This window comes from Astyanax mexicanus, chromosome 3 (genome assembly GCF_023375975.1).
Source record: "Astyanax mexicanus isolate ESR-SI-001 chromosome 3, AstMex3_surface, whole genome shotgun sequence".
Classification (NCBI taxonomy): Eukaryota; Metazoa; Chordata; class Actinopteri; order Characiformes; family Acestrorhamphidae; genus Astyanax; species Astyanax mexicanus.
This window is the reverse complement of record NC_064410.1, coordinates 57,352,543-57,369,014: the sequence shown is the minus strand read 5'-3', so window position 1 is coordinate 57,369,014 and position 16,472 is coordinate 57,352,543. Positions and strand designations below refer to the sequence as shown.

At 39.7% G+C, this 16,472-nt stretch overlaps 1 protein-coding gene across 1 annotated transcript in view; it reads left to right on the top strand.

The window, feature by feature from the left end:
* Nucleotides 1–420: 420 nt before the first annotated feature.
* mafk (v-maf avian musculoaponeurotic fibrosarcoma oncogene homolog K) overlaps nt 421–16,472 on the top strand; it is a 34,210-nt gene continuing 18,158 nt past the window's right edge. Inside the window, exon 1 of the mRNA XM_022683372.2 lies at nt 421–641. The gene's annotated coding sequence lies outside the window, so the exon portion shown is untranslated. The remainder of the gene's footprint in view (nt 642–16,472) is intronic.

Here is a 16,472-nt window from a genome sequence, read left to right as displayed (position 1 = left end):
ATACAGTGAATAACCCTATTTGAGTGTATATGTTCTAATCCATACTATGGCTGGAACTAAAGTACTCTCAAGTAAATTTGTACAGACCAAAGTTAAATAAATGTAATGATGGAAGTGGCACTCATCAGGACCGCCCTGGGAGAAAGTTTTCTATATGAATCCTTATGTGTTTCTACATAGTTTTCTGTGCTTTTTATTATTATAAGTCTTATTATAAGCTATGTAATTATTATAAGCTATGTAATCTCATTGGTCAGCTCTCTCTATCTCTCCCGCTCTCTCTCTGAAAGAATTCACCAGCTGCGTCTATTTCTGGCCTCCCCTCGCCGTCGTCCGTTTTTTTCCCGCCTGTCTGACGTCAGCAGAAAGTTATTTTCATGAATGGAGGGGGCGGTCACGAGGAGCTGGTGACGCGCGTGCTTGCGGAAGCGCGGAGTGGAATGTTGGTTACACTGTTGTTGTTTTTGTAGTTTAGCGTTGTGTAGTTGGCGGCTCCGTTTCTCGGCTCGGCTGCGGGACACACGCTCGGAGCCCCCAGGTCCGCGACCGGCCACGGAGACGCGCGCCTGCTGCTGCTGGATAATAAAAAAACCCGGTGTTTGGGAGTGCGCGCTCCCGGCGAGGAATTCCGCGCTCACGAGGTAAGAGGCGGTGAACGCGCGTTGCCCGCACGAGCTCGGGGACACGCTTTAAAAATTCCTGCTGGAATCGCGGAGGAATCTGCGCCTTATTACTAGATGCGTGCGATCCAGGTTCAGAAAGTGGAAGATTCGCTTCGGGGTTTCGTTTCGACCGCCTGGGCGACTGCGCTGTAGCTCGGCTGCAGCGGAGCCGCCCAGGCGGTCGAAACGAAATCACGGTGCGAATCATACACTTTCTGAACCTGGATTACCAACATATAACTAATACAGCGCAAAACAGCTGTATTAACCTTTTATAAAGTATCCCACACCTTTATATATTGTTTTTATTCCTTTTATCATCACTTCCAACATTTTAACACGGGTATATTTAGATTTATTATAGGTTTATAGCTGTTATATTAGTATAAAACTAACTAACAACAATAATAAGGTATTATAATAGTAATGTGGACACGTGCGTCTGTGTGTGTGTGTGTGTGGTGTGTGTATGTGTGTAAACGACAAGCAAGCAATAAAACAAGCAAGCAAAGCGTTATACAGACTAGCATATATAGTTTACTTTTGTTTTTATTTTTTACTTTATTAAATAAAAAAAAGGTTTTAGGTTTTAATGTCTTCTTGACATCATGATTATGGAGCTAATACAATTTTTAATATAGTGTTTTCTTGTTTAAAAAAATACACAATTTAATCTAGTGTCATGTTTGAGCATGTTTTGACTCAATGTACTTCGCATTTACTGGTTAAAATTCTTTATGTAGTCTAAAATAAGGTTGTAATTGAGTGTTTATCACGATGTTGACCTGTTTTATCATGCGTTTACTGTTTAAAATCCGTACTTAGTCAAAAAAAGAGAGGTCGTAGTTCGATTAGTATCCCACGTGTAAGCACTATGTTGACGTAATGGAGTATTTATTTTGTATTTATTTCAGTGTACCGATTGTAATTCGTTTTTTAAGTGTGTATTTATCCTAATATAAAGTTGTAATGGACTTATATTATAGCACGATTATGACATTTAAGCATGATTTCTATAAATATAGTTTACACGTTCTTATTTGTATTATTTAATCGTAAGTTTACATTTAAGCAAGTTTTTTGGCTTTAAAATTCATTTTAGTCTAATTGGAGGTCGTAATTTGTTATTATCTCATATTTGATCACGATTTTAGATGTTGCATAGTTGCATTTTATTGTTTGTAGTTTGTATTACTGTATTTATTATTAATATTGTATTATTTATTCGTTATCTCACTTTTTAAGCATGGTTTTGACGTGATGTGAGGCGATTTTCTTGTTAAAATATAAAAAGTAGCCTACTATAAGGTTGTTTTTAAGTGTTTTGACAGTTATCTAAAATTGTAGCATGATTCCGACGTCAAATAATATGTATTTCTCTTTAAAATCCACATTTACTCTAATTGGAGGTCGTAATTTATTGTTATCTCATATTTGATCGCGATTTTAGATGTTGCATAGTTTGCATTTTCTTGTTTGGAGTTTGTATTATTGTATTTACTGTATTTGTTATGAGTATTGTATTATTTAATCGTTATATCACCTTTTGAGCATGTTTTTGACGTGATGTAAGTTGTGTTTTCTTCTTAAAATGTGTATTTAGCCTAATATAAGGTTCTAATTGACTGTTTTGGCAGTTATCTCGTATTATAGCACGTCATATTTTGATATTTCTCTTTAGAATTCATATTTAGTCTTAATAAAAGCTCGTAATATATTGTTTAATTGTTTTTTTTTATCTCTTTTAAACACGTTTTTGACCTAACATTTTAGCTGCGTGTTTTTGTTATTTATCTCTTTTATACGTAACTATTCTCTGTAACGTTAAGTAAATTACTTATCTAACGTTACGACATGAGGAGAAACAGAGCACGTGGTGTGTGTCCTGTAGGATTTGTGGGACAAAGGGCGCTGTGGTCAGCTCCTGATCTTACCCCGCTCCTCCGGGCACATCTAACATCACACAGTGTGACACATTAAAGCGCGCGCTAGCGCGAGGTAAACACCGCGTTATTCCTCCACGCTGTTTGCGTAGCTACGCTGCGCTGCGCTCTGTAGTGGCCAGACGCTGGGCAGAGTTCAGGGTGACGTCATGCCAGAGATGTGGGAGTGAGCGCGTGTTTTTCGCTCGCTTACGAAAAAAAAGGTCATTAACGCAGCCCCGCGTTTCCCAAAGCTATCACAGGGAAACGTTAGAACAGCGCCTTTAAGAAGAAGAGGCTTCCAGGAAGGGTTAGTAAATCTGTAAAGCTACAGAAATAACGTTCCAGGAATGCTTTGAAGTCGTGTGACGTAATAGTAAAAGTGTCCATCACTTTCCAACATTGTTAGAACGTTTCCCACACAAAAGCGTCCCAATACAATGTAATAAATGTGGCATTAACACAGTCATATAAACCCTGTTTATAAAAAAAAAAAAAAAAAAAAATATATATATATATATATATATATATATATATATATATATATATATATATATATATATATATATATATATATATATATATAACTTGTTATCTTCCGTTATTTTTTGAAATATGCGTATGAAATCTGAAAAGAAATAAGACCATTCTGAACATCTGGAAAATACAAATGTAACTTTTTTGTTATAACATTTAGTAAATCATTGTAGAGTGAGGCAGAGCAAGGTAGAATGAAGTAGAAAGAGGTAGAATGAGGTAGAGTGAGGTACAATAAAGTAGAGAGAGGTAGAGTGAGGTAATAATGAAAGAGAGGCAGAATAAAGTAGAGAGAGGTAGAGTGAGGTAGAAATAAGTTGATTCACAAACTGAAAGTTTTTAGCCATAACGTTTAGAAAGACATTTGGACAGGGAACAATGTGTGAGGAATGTTGTAATAACATTTTAATAACATTCAATAACATTTTATAGCATGATGCAGACCATTAATTATTACAATTAATTATTACATCACACTTTTTTAAAGAAAATTCCTGGAACATTATTTCTATAACATTTCAGTCTAACCTTAACAGAACTTTTTAAACACATCGCTGAACATTCTAGTGCTAAGCAATATTACCTCAAATTATTCTTACCATTATTTAATTGCATAAGAAAAATTAATGCGATTGGAGGTTGGCCAGTTATGACAATTGTATTAATGACTAGAAGTACAATATATTAAAATTACCTCAATCATTTTTCCTGATCTCGATATTACTGATTATGTTTTTCTACCTGACTCTACCTCACTTTACCTACTCTGCCTAACTCTACCTTAAACTGCATCACTCTGAAGATCACTTTGCCTCATTCTACCTCACTCTGCATCACTTTACCTTGCTCTTTTTCCCTCTTTCTTACTCCACTTTGTTCTGCCTCACGCTACCTGTAACTGCCTAATTTTACACCTCACTTTGTCTGCCTCAAACTTTGCCTGCCTCTTTCTCCTTCCTTTACTTTGCCTCATTCTACCTTGCTCTACCTCACTGTACTTAACTCTCTGCCTTATTCTGCCTTGCTGTACCTCAAACTGCCTCAATCTGCATCACTTCACCCCACTCTTTCTCATTCTCCTTACTCTACTTTGCCTCATTCTACCTTGCTCTACCTCACTGTACTTCACTCTGCCTCATTTTGCCTTGCTGTACCTCAAACTGCCTCAATCTGCATCACTTCACCCCACTCTCTCATTCCCCTATACTTTACTTTGCCTCATTCTACCTTACTCTACCTCACTGTACTTTACTCTGCCTCATTCTACCTTGCTCTGCCTCAAACTGCATCACTTTACCCCACTCTTTCTCATTCTCCTTACTCTACTTTGCTCTAAGTCTTGCTACCTGCTCTACCTCAATCCACTTTGCTCTGCCTCTGCTCTACTCCTCACTCTACTCCTAATTATACCTCACTCTGACTTCATTCTACTTTGCTCTATATTAAACTGCCTCAATCTGCATCGCACTACACCTCGCTCTACCTCACTTTACTTTGCTCTGCCTCACTCTTTTACACTACCCTAATGTACCTTGCTCCGCCTTGCTCAGCCTCACTCTACCTCCAGCCTCGTTATGTCACATGAACACAGTCTGCCGCCTGTAGAGCTCCCTCTGTTGCTGCATGTGGATAAACACAGTTTGAGGTTGCTGTTATTCATGACGATATCACAGCTTGTTTGATTTAATTAATTATTCATAAAAAAACTCATATCACGGAAGCAGTATTATTAAAATACTAGTTATATTATAGCCACAGTAGGGAATTGGAGGGTTTGACCTTTTTGCATTAATTGTTTAGTCTAACCCATAACATTCTCTGTAAATTGTGCTATTAATATCAGTATTAATATTATTAATACTGTATTAATATGGTGCTGTTTCTGTTCTATATGTGTCCCCTTATTTTACTGTATCTCATTGAGCCCTGCTAGAATGTTCCTGAGTGTGCAGTCAGTTAATCTGCAGACTGTTCACATTCAGGAACATTGGACAATAGTCCATTTTGTGGGGTGGCGAGAGTACTAGAGCTACGCCCTCGTAGGAAAAGTGAGTCATGAGTGGATAATGTGATTCATTTCCACATGTGATTATATTAAAAAAAGGAGAGTTGTCATTAGAACCTTCAAAGGGAGTTCTTTCTTTCTGTTACTCTCTAATGCCGAGTGTCAGGAACAGACTGGGTATGTTATGTCTGAAACATGATCATTTATGGAGAATTTAAAAAGGGTCACTATTCACTTGCATTCACTTACATTCAGTGGAGGGCTGCTCTTCTCTCCAGCTTTGGTGTTTAGTCAGTATCGTAATACTTTGGCTTTGGCTCTTGAGGTAAAATCATTGCACTGAGACTCTCGGCGTAAGTTCTCTACGAGTTCTGCTGCTATGAATTAGGAGCTCTACCTCCTATGAGACCCTGATGTAATGCTGTCTGCTGGCCTGGCCTGTGTAGCAGTGATGGTAGTGATAGCAGTGATGAGCTTTAGCAATGATGACTTCATTAATTTTTCCACACAAACACTAAAAGGAAACAGTTGCGGGGCTGAGATTACGCTCACGACTTGACATTAGGCACCTATGAGTAACAAAATACTTAAAAGCTGACACATAATCTCATTGATATGATGCTGATATGTAATTTAAAAAAGTTAAATAAAGCTTAAGAATTCAAGCATTTTAAATATATATATATATATATATATATATATATATATATATATATATATATATATATATATATATATTCTTGATTCTAGAAACATCTAACAAATGGTTCTAAGTTCTAATCAAGAATTAGCAGCTAAAATAATAATGCCTCTGATATTACGCAGGTAGTGAGAGGTAAAGTGATTTAGAGTAAGGTAGAATGAAGCAGAGTGAGGTGGATAGAGGCAGAAAGAGGGAGAGCGAAGTAGAAAGATTGAGATAGACAGAGGCAGAGTGAGGTAAAGAGAGGTAGACTTAGGTAGAATGAAGTAGAGAGAGGTGGAGAGAGGCAGAGAGAGGTAGACAGGCAGAGTAAGGGAGAGTGAGATAGACAGAGGCAGAGCAAAGCAAAGTGGTAGATGAAGGCAGAAGGAGGTAGAAGGAGGTAGATAGAGTCAATACGAGGTAGACAGAGGTAGAGCAAGGTAGAGAGAGGCGACAACAGGTAGAGTAAGGTAGAATGAAGTAGCGAGAGGTGGAGAGAGGCAGAGCGAGGAAGAGTGAGGTAGAATGAAGAAGAGAGAAACAGAATATAGTAGAGTGAGGTGGAGAGAGAGGTAGAACAAGGTAGACAGGCAGAGAGAGGTAGACAGTAGCAAAGTGAGGTAGATAGAGGCAGCGAGAGGTAGAATGAAGTAGAGAGAGGCAGAACAAGATAGAGAGAGGTGCAAAAGGTAGAGTAGAAGGAAGTATAGAGAGATAGAGAGAGGCAGAGCAAGGATAAGTGAGGTAGAATGAAGTTGAGTGAGGTAGAAAGAGGCAGCAAAAGGTAGAATAAGATAGAGCGAGGTAGTGAAAGTTAGAGTGAGGTAGAGCGAGACAGGGCGAGGCAGAATAGGGTATTCATTCATTGTGTTTATTACCTCTAGACTATAACGATATATTTACCGTATAATTTACGATATATTGCTCAGACCTACAGCACACTTCCTATTTCGCTGCCAAGTGCAAACGTCTCAGAGAAGGAACTGAGCTCATTAGCTCATGGTTGACCTTTGGCCTGGTGATTTATGTGGAAAAGCTTGGAGGAGGTCCACCCGCTGCTCCTCTTTATGTCATACTGTACGCAGGCAGGCAGCAGGCAGGCAGCGTGACCTCGTCTGAGGGTTTGTCTGACTCACACAGGCTGAGGTGTTTGTGGCGCTGACCTCCCACACCTATTGCGTCGCATGCCTGCCTGTTTTAGAAGCTGAGAGGAAGCGCGTGCTCGTCTCAATCATAAGATGCACACGTGGGTCGGTCACCAGCGAGGCCCACGCATGCGACCCGCTCCCCTATTTGCCGTTAGTGGCGGCGGCCTGCACTCACGCAGCCCTGTGGATGGCCAGGGGTCGGGTCACATGACTCGCCTCGGCCATGCCTCGCTGCGCTTTGCTGGAGGTCAGGGGAAAATCAGAGGCGTGATATTTGTCAACAGCAGATAAGTGCGTGCCAAATAGGGCGCAGGAAGGCTGACAAAGGGCTGTGGTGAGAGCTGGCGATGCATCTGTGTAAAAGGGTAGCGGATGCTTACTGTACTCTTTGTGGTTTTGCAGAGCAGACTGTGAAAGTGAATGAAACAGTGGCGGCTGGTAGATTAATGACTCAGAGCGAAACACTGGGAACTCCAAAAGCCTGAAACTTTCTAAATGAGTAACGGGTCAATATTAGCCCAAGTCATCATGAAATGATGGTTCATTTTGCTTCCATCTGGTCAGGGGTCAGATTTGTTCTTGCAGAATCCTGCCAATTATTGATAAGCACGATTTGATCAAGCTTAGTGTTCAGACTGGCAGCCAAAATCAGATTTTTGGCATATCTAGATCAGCGGTTCTCAAATTGAGAGTATTGTCTCAACCATTCAGCTGAGGGTAAAGACAAGCACATGCCTCCTCGGACACATGTGAAGTCAGCTACCGCCTCTTTTCCAACTGCTGCTGATGCATCTCTGCCGAGCAGCATCAGAGCGTACGCGGAGGAAAGCGCAGCGACTCGGTTCTGATACATCAGCTCACAGATGCAGCCTTGTGCTGATCGACATCACCCTAGGAGTGATGAGGGTAAAGAGTGCCATCTACTACTGTACCCACCCAGAGAGACTAGGGACAATTGTGCTCTCTCGGGGCTCTGGCAGCTGATGGCAAGCTGCATAACCAGGATTCGAACCAGCGATCTCCCGATAATAGAGGCAGCACTTGTGATCACAACCTGATTTGTACATATGTGTACATGGTACTCAGTCTGCACTCTCTAATCAGATTTCAGGGTGCCTTTGAGTCACAATGCGACCATGACATCATTAAATCCAGAGTGACGAATGTGTGGGGGTCCAAAAAGAGCGTCGACTTTCATACTACAGCAACCCACGCAAATAGTCATTTCAACCTGCAGTCTGAACATACAAACATACAGTATTCAACCCATACAAGATCCATTCCTTTCTGATCTACAAAAATGAAGCCAAAAATGTTTAGAATGTTGTCAGATTCGCAACCAGAGTCTGTGCAATGGAAAACCGAGGCGGAGTCAGACTGGTGGTTAATTTCTAAGTGTAGCCCTGTCTCCTTACGATATAGCAAACTATAAGTGTATAAACTAGACTAGTTTTGTCAGTGATAAATGGAGATGGGCAGAGGTATATACAGCTCTGTAAAAAATAAAGAGACCACTTCAATTTCTGAATCAGTTTTTCTGATTTTGCTATTTATGTATATCTTGAGTAAAATGAACATTGTTGTTTTATTTTATAAACTACAGACAACATTTCTCCCAAATTACAAATAAAAATATTGTCATTTAGAGCATTTATTTGCAGAAAATGAGAAATGATTCCAAGAAATCAATATTTGGTGGAATAATCCTGTTTTTAATCACAGTTTCATGCATCTTGGCATATTGTCCTCCACCAGTCTTACACACTGCTTTTGGATAACTTTATGCTGCTTTACTCCTGGTCCAAAAAAATTCAAGCAGTTCAGTTTGGTTTGATGGCTTGTGATCATCCATCTTCCTCTTGATTATTATATTCCAGAAGTTTTCAATTTGATAAAATCAAGGAAACTCATCATTTTTAAGTGTTCTCTTATTTTTTTCCAGAGCTGATTTCACTTTTTAAAGAGGGGTTGGGCTGTACAAGATTATAAATACAGTCATCAGGCTGACCAATATCTGACAACTTCGTTCAGTAAACAAGAGCTTAGACAGTCAGTCAGCATGGGTGTAGTATTAGCCTGATAATGTCTCTCGATTAAAGTGGGCAGGGTGTGCATTAGATCTTTCCAGGTCCCACTGAGAGCGCTGTGGGGGTGTTTTTGAGCCACAATGTGCGAACTGCTCCCTGCCCTTTTCCAGTTACTCGCACCAGTTCCTGGATCTGAGAGGAGAGAGCACGCCACACTGTGGTTTTGGGCTGTGGATATGCTGTCTGGAGCTCAGAACCCATTTGGGTGATTCGATGTTTATGCCTGTAAGAAGTGCTGATGGATTTCACAAAGCACTGTTTCTCAGAAAACTGGACAATATAAAGCTAATGTGAGGATTGTGCAATGAGAATGGCTGTTACACCTCATCATCCTGCTGGATAAATAAATGGTTGGTGGTTGGTGGAGTGAAGTGGATAACAACACTGACTTCCATGTGGTAGGCTAGGGTTCAGTTCCTTGGCTACACCTGTAGTTAAAAAAACTCTACATTCTCCTACCTGTGTGTGAACATGATTCAAAATTACAGTATGCCACTCTGGATAAGCATTTCCGTCACTCAACGTAAATGTAGCGCAGTGTAGTGGTTAACACCACCCACCCTGTGGCACACTGACAGGAACAGTAGTGGCTCAGCAGGTAGAGCACCGAGTTATTGACGACAGCGTTGTGGGTTGTCCTTTCATACATGTGTAACTTGTGATTCACAAGTTCGTTACTCTGGATAAGCACATGAGGAACACAAACGATGCTGTAGATGTGTAAATGTGTAGCATAGTGGATAACAGTGCTCAACCTGTGGCAGAATAGGTTTTGATACCCTGTCTGGAAAAACCCACTACTAAAACACTACTAAACTAATATGAGAACCTGGGAAAGTCTCCTAACATTTTCCAACATTATCCAAGTTGCTCTGGAGAAAAGCATCAGACAAATGCCATAAATGCAAATGTGGATAAACATGACTGTGGTTGTGGTTGGTGTAGCGTAGTGAGCAAAAACACACTTTCTTTGCTCTGGACCTTGTGACTTTTCAATTTGGTCCAAACCAAACCCAAAAAGCAAGACCAAAGTCCAAAACGTGGTCCGAACAGGTAGACTCGGTCCAGCTCAACAAAACCATTGTCGGGTTCATTTGCAGTGTGAAAAACTTTTTTGATGGCTCAGCCTTTTTCAGGAAAAAAATACAGGAAGTTGATGCAGGCTACCATCACCTATTAAACAATAGAAGAAGAAAAAGAACCAGTCTAACAGATTACATTGTTGATTCCTGTATCTACTGTAACTGTAGATTAACCCTAATTTATATACAGAAATGAAAGGAATCTGAGAAATCTGTTACAGTCTTGGCCAAGACTCACATCTCTATATTCTTATAAATATTTGCAACAAGATTCAAATAAACTGTAAGTGTTTATTTTTTTTACCACTGCTTAAGCACGGCAATCGCATTCTTGTCCTGAATGAACTCTAGAATCGTTTCTTTTTTTTGTGGTGAGAACATGATGTGACCTCGATCTTAACCAACTTTCAGCTCTGCAGGTGTTGTTAAAACTGGTATATTAGTCATAAAATTACTTCAGCTATGAGTAAAGTGTTAAAATGTGCTCTTGCAGCAGGCTAAATTGCACTGAAATGAGTGCTTTAGCCTAGAATATAGGACCTTGCTTTTGTATTTACTTTCTTGCTGTCTCTTCTACTCTGTATCTGACAAAGTAGCAAAGAGAACATGCTTATTATGCTGTTTGTTGTAATGCAGCTGTGTGAGTTTGGGGTTTTTTACACTGTGTGAATCCAAACCCAACTAAACCAAACCAATCCCAGGCAAGGGGAAAACTCACCAAATACACAAACTCACTAACTAACTGACTCAGATCAGGGCAAGCTTAAAAGTGTTGTGGAGGTAAAAACTCCCTGTGTCACTTTTGATAAGGTTGTAAGCCAAATGTCTTTAAAGGTAAACGTTTAAAGCTTATATTTATCTGGCTAATTGAGAAAAGAAATCCTGCTGTTTTGTGAAAAAATACAGCTCAAACAACTGTCAATCTCTCCACAAAATAGAGGCCTGCATATTCAAGTAGCTCTCAGATTGCCTGCCTGCAGTTATTTAACCAGCCCATCTCAAACACCTGTACAATGTGCTGGGTCTGCAGGACAGCTGAAAATAGTTGGGCTCCACATGTTCCTTCCTTTAGGGATTGTGTTCCTCGCTTTCTACTGGTTTACCCACGCCGTAATAGCTTCCTGCCGCACATACTGGACGGGCTGGTCTTTGTTTTGTGCGTGCTTCGCATTTCTCCAAATCCCTGCGTCCCAAAGTTGGGAAAAAATGAGCTTTGCTCAGATATCCACCTCTCCTCCCTATCCGCAGAAAGTTCCGGCGGTCACGCCAGCCCCGTTCCCTCATACTTTTCCTTCCGCCCCACGAAACAACGGGATTTTCCAGGAAACGTCAGTTTGGGAGGGTGTGATTCCCTGCCGCTCGTCCTCGCTCTTACCAGTAAACAGCGTGACTCACCACTCAGCTATGCTCTCCGTTTCCTTTACATAATACCCCGCCGCTGCAGCGCTGTGGAGCACGGTGGGCAGGGTCCGGAGCAGACGGGCCTCTTCACCTCCCTGTGAAAAACACAGCCCAGACTCCGGAGCAGGGAGGAGCCAGAACCGTCTGAAACCGGTCCTCTCAGCACCGCCGGCATGCCGAGTCTGCACAGTTAACTAGAGGGTAGAGAGAGATAGCAAAACAAACAGAGAGAGGGCAGGCCGGCGTGCCGTTTATCACGTCGGGGTTGAAGCAGGTGCTTTGAAGTGCTGTTTGACATCGCCCCGGGTCTACTCTAATAAGTTACCTTTCACAACTGCAGCTCTGAAAGCTCAGAGGCTTTGAACTTGAGTTGAGTTGACTTGAGTTGAACTCTCTTTGCTGAAACACGACAGATTCACAACAGTTCACAACAACATAAACACTAGTCCTGGGCGGTATGACCAAACATGTTTATCACTGTATTTTTCAAGATACGGACGGTTTCACAGTATTTTTAATAATTATATTTAATTATTATTATTTATTAATGTATTTAAATAAATTATTTATTTATTTTTGCATTACTTTATGGCTTTTATATACACTGACTTTCCAAAAAAAAACGTCGCCACCAAAAAAAAAGTTCACACACTCTATTTGATTGAAACATCTTTAGCTTTGATTGCGGAACACACTCACTGTGGCATTGTTTCAGTAAGCTTCTGCAATGTCACAAGATTTATTTCAATCTAGTGTTGCTGAATTAATTTTTCACCAAGATCTTGCAGCATTGATGATGGTAGAGTCTGACCAACCGCTGCACAAAGCAGCTCTTCTCCATCCAGCACATCCCAAAGATTCTCAATGAGGTTAAGGTCTGGACTCTGTGGTGAACTCTCTCTCTCAATCCATGTGTGAAAATGATGATCTCATGCTCCCTGTATCACTCTTTCACAATTCCAGTCCCATGAATCCTGGAATTGTCATCTTGGAATAAGCCTGTGCCATCAGGAAAGAAAAAAATAACAATATATGGAAGAAATCAGACTTCATTAGCATTAGTTTTATCTCTTATGCTGAATAAATGATTCTGTACTCCGAGCTGTTGATCGATTGTGCAATTCCATTCCATTGAGTGAATAATTGCTGTTTGCTATTATTTTTCTATTTTACACGGATATAAACACTTATATTGCAAGGAACAGTAGCAGGAGCTCCTCAGATAAAGTGCTGTTCTCATTTCTCCCTAGGTAGGACAGAGCAGCAGGACGAGTGTTTTACTCCACAGAGCAGAGCTACCTTTACTTCAGTGTGTTATGATAACTGGCTAGCATTAGATAGCAAGCTGTGCCAGTATGCTCTTTGGCAGTGCTGTTCTACACGGCGCTCTGCAGTGCCTGTAGTGGTATGGTGGTATGTGAAAACTGAATACCCCCATCAGTATACCAGAACTAATAAACACCAAAACACTCCAACACTGTCAACTAAACAGTAGTGCTAGGGGATTCATTTGATGTCAGAGACAGAAAAGTCAGAGACAAAAGCTCTGAATATGTGGTGGCACAACACATATTCCTCCGGTCCTTCATCAGTGCTCACAGTGCACTGCCCATAAGATGCTGCTCACAGGGCCATAGGATCCTGCTGTTGGCTGAATTTTCTGATTAGTGAACCATTCTCAGTCCAGCAGTGACACTGATATGTTTAAAAACTCCAGCAGCACTGCTGCATCTGTATCTGATCCAATTATATCAGCACAACACACATTAACACCTTATACACCATCATCATCATGCCAGATACATTTATGTTTCTATCACAAACCTGTAAAGATTTGCTCATATCTTTGAAAAAAATCTAGATTTTATTTATTTATTTTTACAATATCACCCAGCCCTGCCACGGGAGCTTTAAACCATAAGTAGTGCAGCTAACCAACTACTGTATATTGCTGTGATGCAGCATTAATGCAAAAAAAGCACATTGAGATCTTAGATCTTGGCTTTATACTGTCTGCAAACAAATTAAAGCCTGAGTAAATATATAAGAAACACACACAAAAAAATTGTTAGCTTTTTTCTCACGGTTCCAACTTTTTCTGTTTTTAATTTGCAGCTGGATGAGACTCCAATTTGGCTTGTTTTTAATTTTTGACTATTTTAATTTAGAGTATGTCCAAATTAAATGATGAATTGGCCGATTTAATTTTGCCCAAAAAAAAAACGAAAAAAAAAAAAACTATTGTACAGCCATTAAAGCAGAACCATGTAACGCTTGGTAAATATTATTACTGCTGGACGGAGATTTAGTCGTAAACAATTCTACTGCTTTGTTTTATAGGGATCAAATGAAGTCATGCCAGTGAGCATGACGCAGAGTCCTGTAGCGCTTCACATCGCCGTAAATAATGGAAAGTGTTGAGGAACTGGTGGGGAACTTGCTCACAGAAGGGATTTTTCCTTTTTGTGAAACTCAGCACTGCTCAGACATCTTCACAACAACTGCATTAATGACTGTGATCGGCTGTTTCTGATGATCCAGTGACTAATATCCTCATGACACCACCTACAGATTAAACACAGGGGGATGATCATCTTAACCTTGTGATTCCTGAAAACTTTCACTTCTGTTTTATCCTTTAGCAGCAGCCCTGATATTCATTTAGCTTTTACTTTTACACAGCAGAGAATCTACAGTCTATAAAAGTTGGAAGTTGTGTTGAAAATACAATGTTTCTTTGATTTACTTTGATGTTTATTACTAATCATAATGAATTGAGACATTACTACTTTTTCGGCATTATAAGGCGCACTTAAAATCCTTTAATTTTACCCAAAAATTATCAGGGCACCTTATAATCTGGTTCACCTTTTGTATGAATTTTACCAGTTGTAAAGCCAGTACATCCAGCACACATTTGTCTTTAAAATATATATATATATATATATATATATATATATATATATATATATATATATATATATATATATAAATATATATATATTTTTTTAATTACAGTTTTGTTTACGTAAATTAGCTTAGCTTTACCATTGCCGTTACATTTTAGCCATTGGGTGGCGAGACCTGCTGAATTAGAAGGAAAACATGGTGACACCCCTGTTCCTTACTAGTGTTGCATAATGCACCTTAAAATTCAGTGCGCCTTATGTATGAAAATAGACCAGAAAATTTATTTATTTATAGTGACATTTATTTATAGTGTGCCTTATAATCAGGTGTGCATTATAGTTAAACACATTATAATGATTAATAACGTCTTAATTATTTGAGACATTATGTTGTTAGTACTGCTAATTAATTAATTGGTTGATTTTTGCAGTGTCGCTAAAATGTCGTACTGTCTAAAACGCTGTTTGTGATTTTGGGAAACAGCACTGATTATATCTAACTTTACCCACAGTTTGTCTTCTGCTCTGTTGATTTCTTTGTCAGATTTAATCAGTACGACTGCTATTACATGATGGATATCATGATACTGTATCTGTTATCACGATGGGCAACGAGCAGATCTACCGCAGCCATTAGCATGTGGTGCAATAAGCTGTTGTCTCCTCAGGGGTTCAAAGTAACGTATGTCATTTCACTTTGCGCAAGAGTGTCATAACATATTTACAGTCCACAGTAATGTGATTATTACAAACTCTGATAAACATCTGTCTGCTACAGGAGTGATAGATAAATAATATGAATTCTAGAAAAATGTTGTTTAGAATTTGACATTCCTGACGAAAGCCGTGATCATGATGACCCGACGGATTGATGAATGCAATGATGAACACCTCATGCTGTAATCAGGGTGATAACTCACTGACTGACTCACTTTTGCATGATATCAGAGTTCGGCAGCACGCCCGGGGCTTTAGACGTAGCCGGATGAAACACTGGTTGATGCATGTGAATAGATATAAAGTGATATTAAACTTGTGTCTTTACTAACTTTATAACAAAACTATACAAAAAGCTATATCTTTCTAAGCAGACTTGCATTTAAAATGACTATTGGATTACAATATGATAGGATTGGTACCTAATATAACATGAAATGGAGTACATAAAAGTTCTATTTTGGTTTATATGTATATATGGCGATTTTCCTCCATTGTGTAACCGGTGTTGTGCCAAATTCAGCACCCCCGCCAGGAAAAGCACCCTCTCTCGGCTTTGACTTTACTTAGAAAATGGAAATACCTAAGATACTTTTCTAAGCTACACTGACTCGTAAAATTTTTTTTTTTTTTTTTTTTAGTATCCTCTCCTTTGAGGGGGTGCTTTTCCTGGCAGGGGTGCTTAATTCGGCACCATAGTAGTGCTGAAACCTGCAATATAAAAAATACTATAAAATACTAAAAAAAAGCACCCTTGTTGGGAGCGCGTATGCATCGTATACTTGATAAAAGTGGAGATGATCCACTTTAACTTAACTTAAAAGTAAATTTAATTTTTGGGTCAACAGAAGAAAGAAAGTTACAGGGGGGGATGTTTTTTGGCAGGAAGCTGAATTCTCATACATAAGGCTCACTGGATTATAAGGCGCATTTGCGACACTAGTAAGGAACAGGGGTGTCGCCATGTTTTCCTTCTAATTCAGCAGGTCTTACCGCTTTGGTCTCTCCAAACCATCACTGATTGGTGGAAACTTCACTCTAGACCTCGAGCAGTTTGGACTGTATGTCTCTCCACTCTTCCTCCAGACTCTGCTCCCTTGATTTACAAATGAAATGTAAAATTTACTGATGATCAGTGATGGTTTGGAGAGACATGTCATCTGCTGGTGTTGATCCACTGTGTTTTATCATCAAGTCTAAAGTGAGTGCAGAGGTTTCCCACAAAATTCTTACATTGCATTACACTTCATGCTTCCCAACCATGTGGAGTTCATTTTCCAGCAGGACTGGGCACACTGCCCATACTGCCAAAAGTAC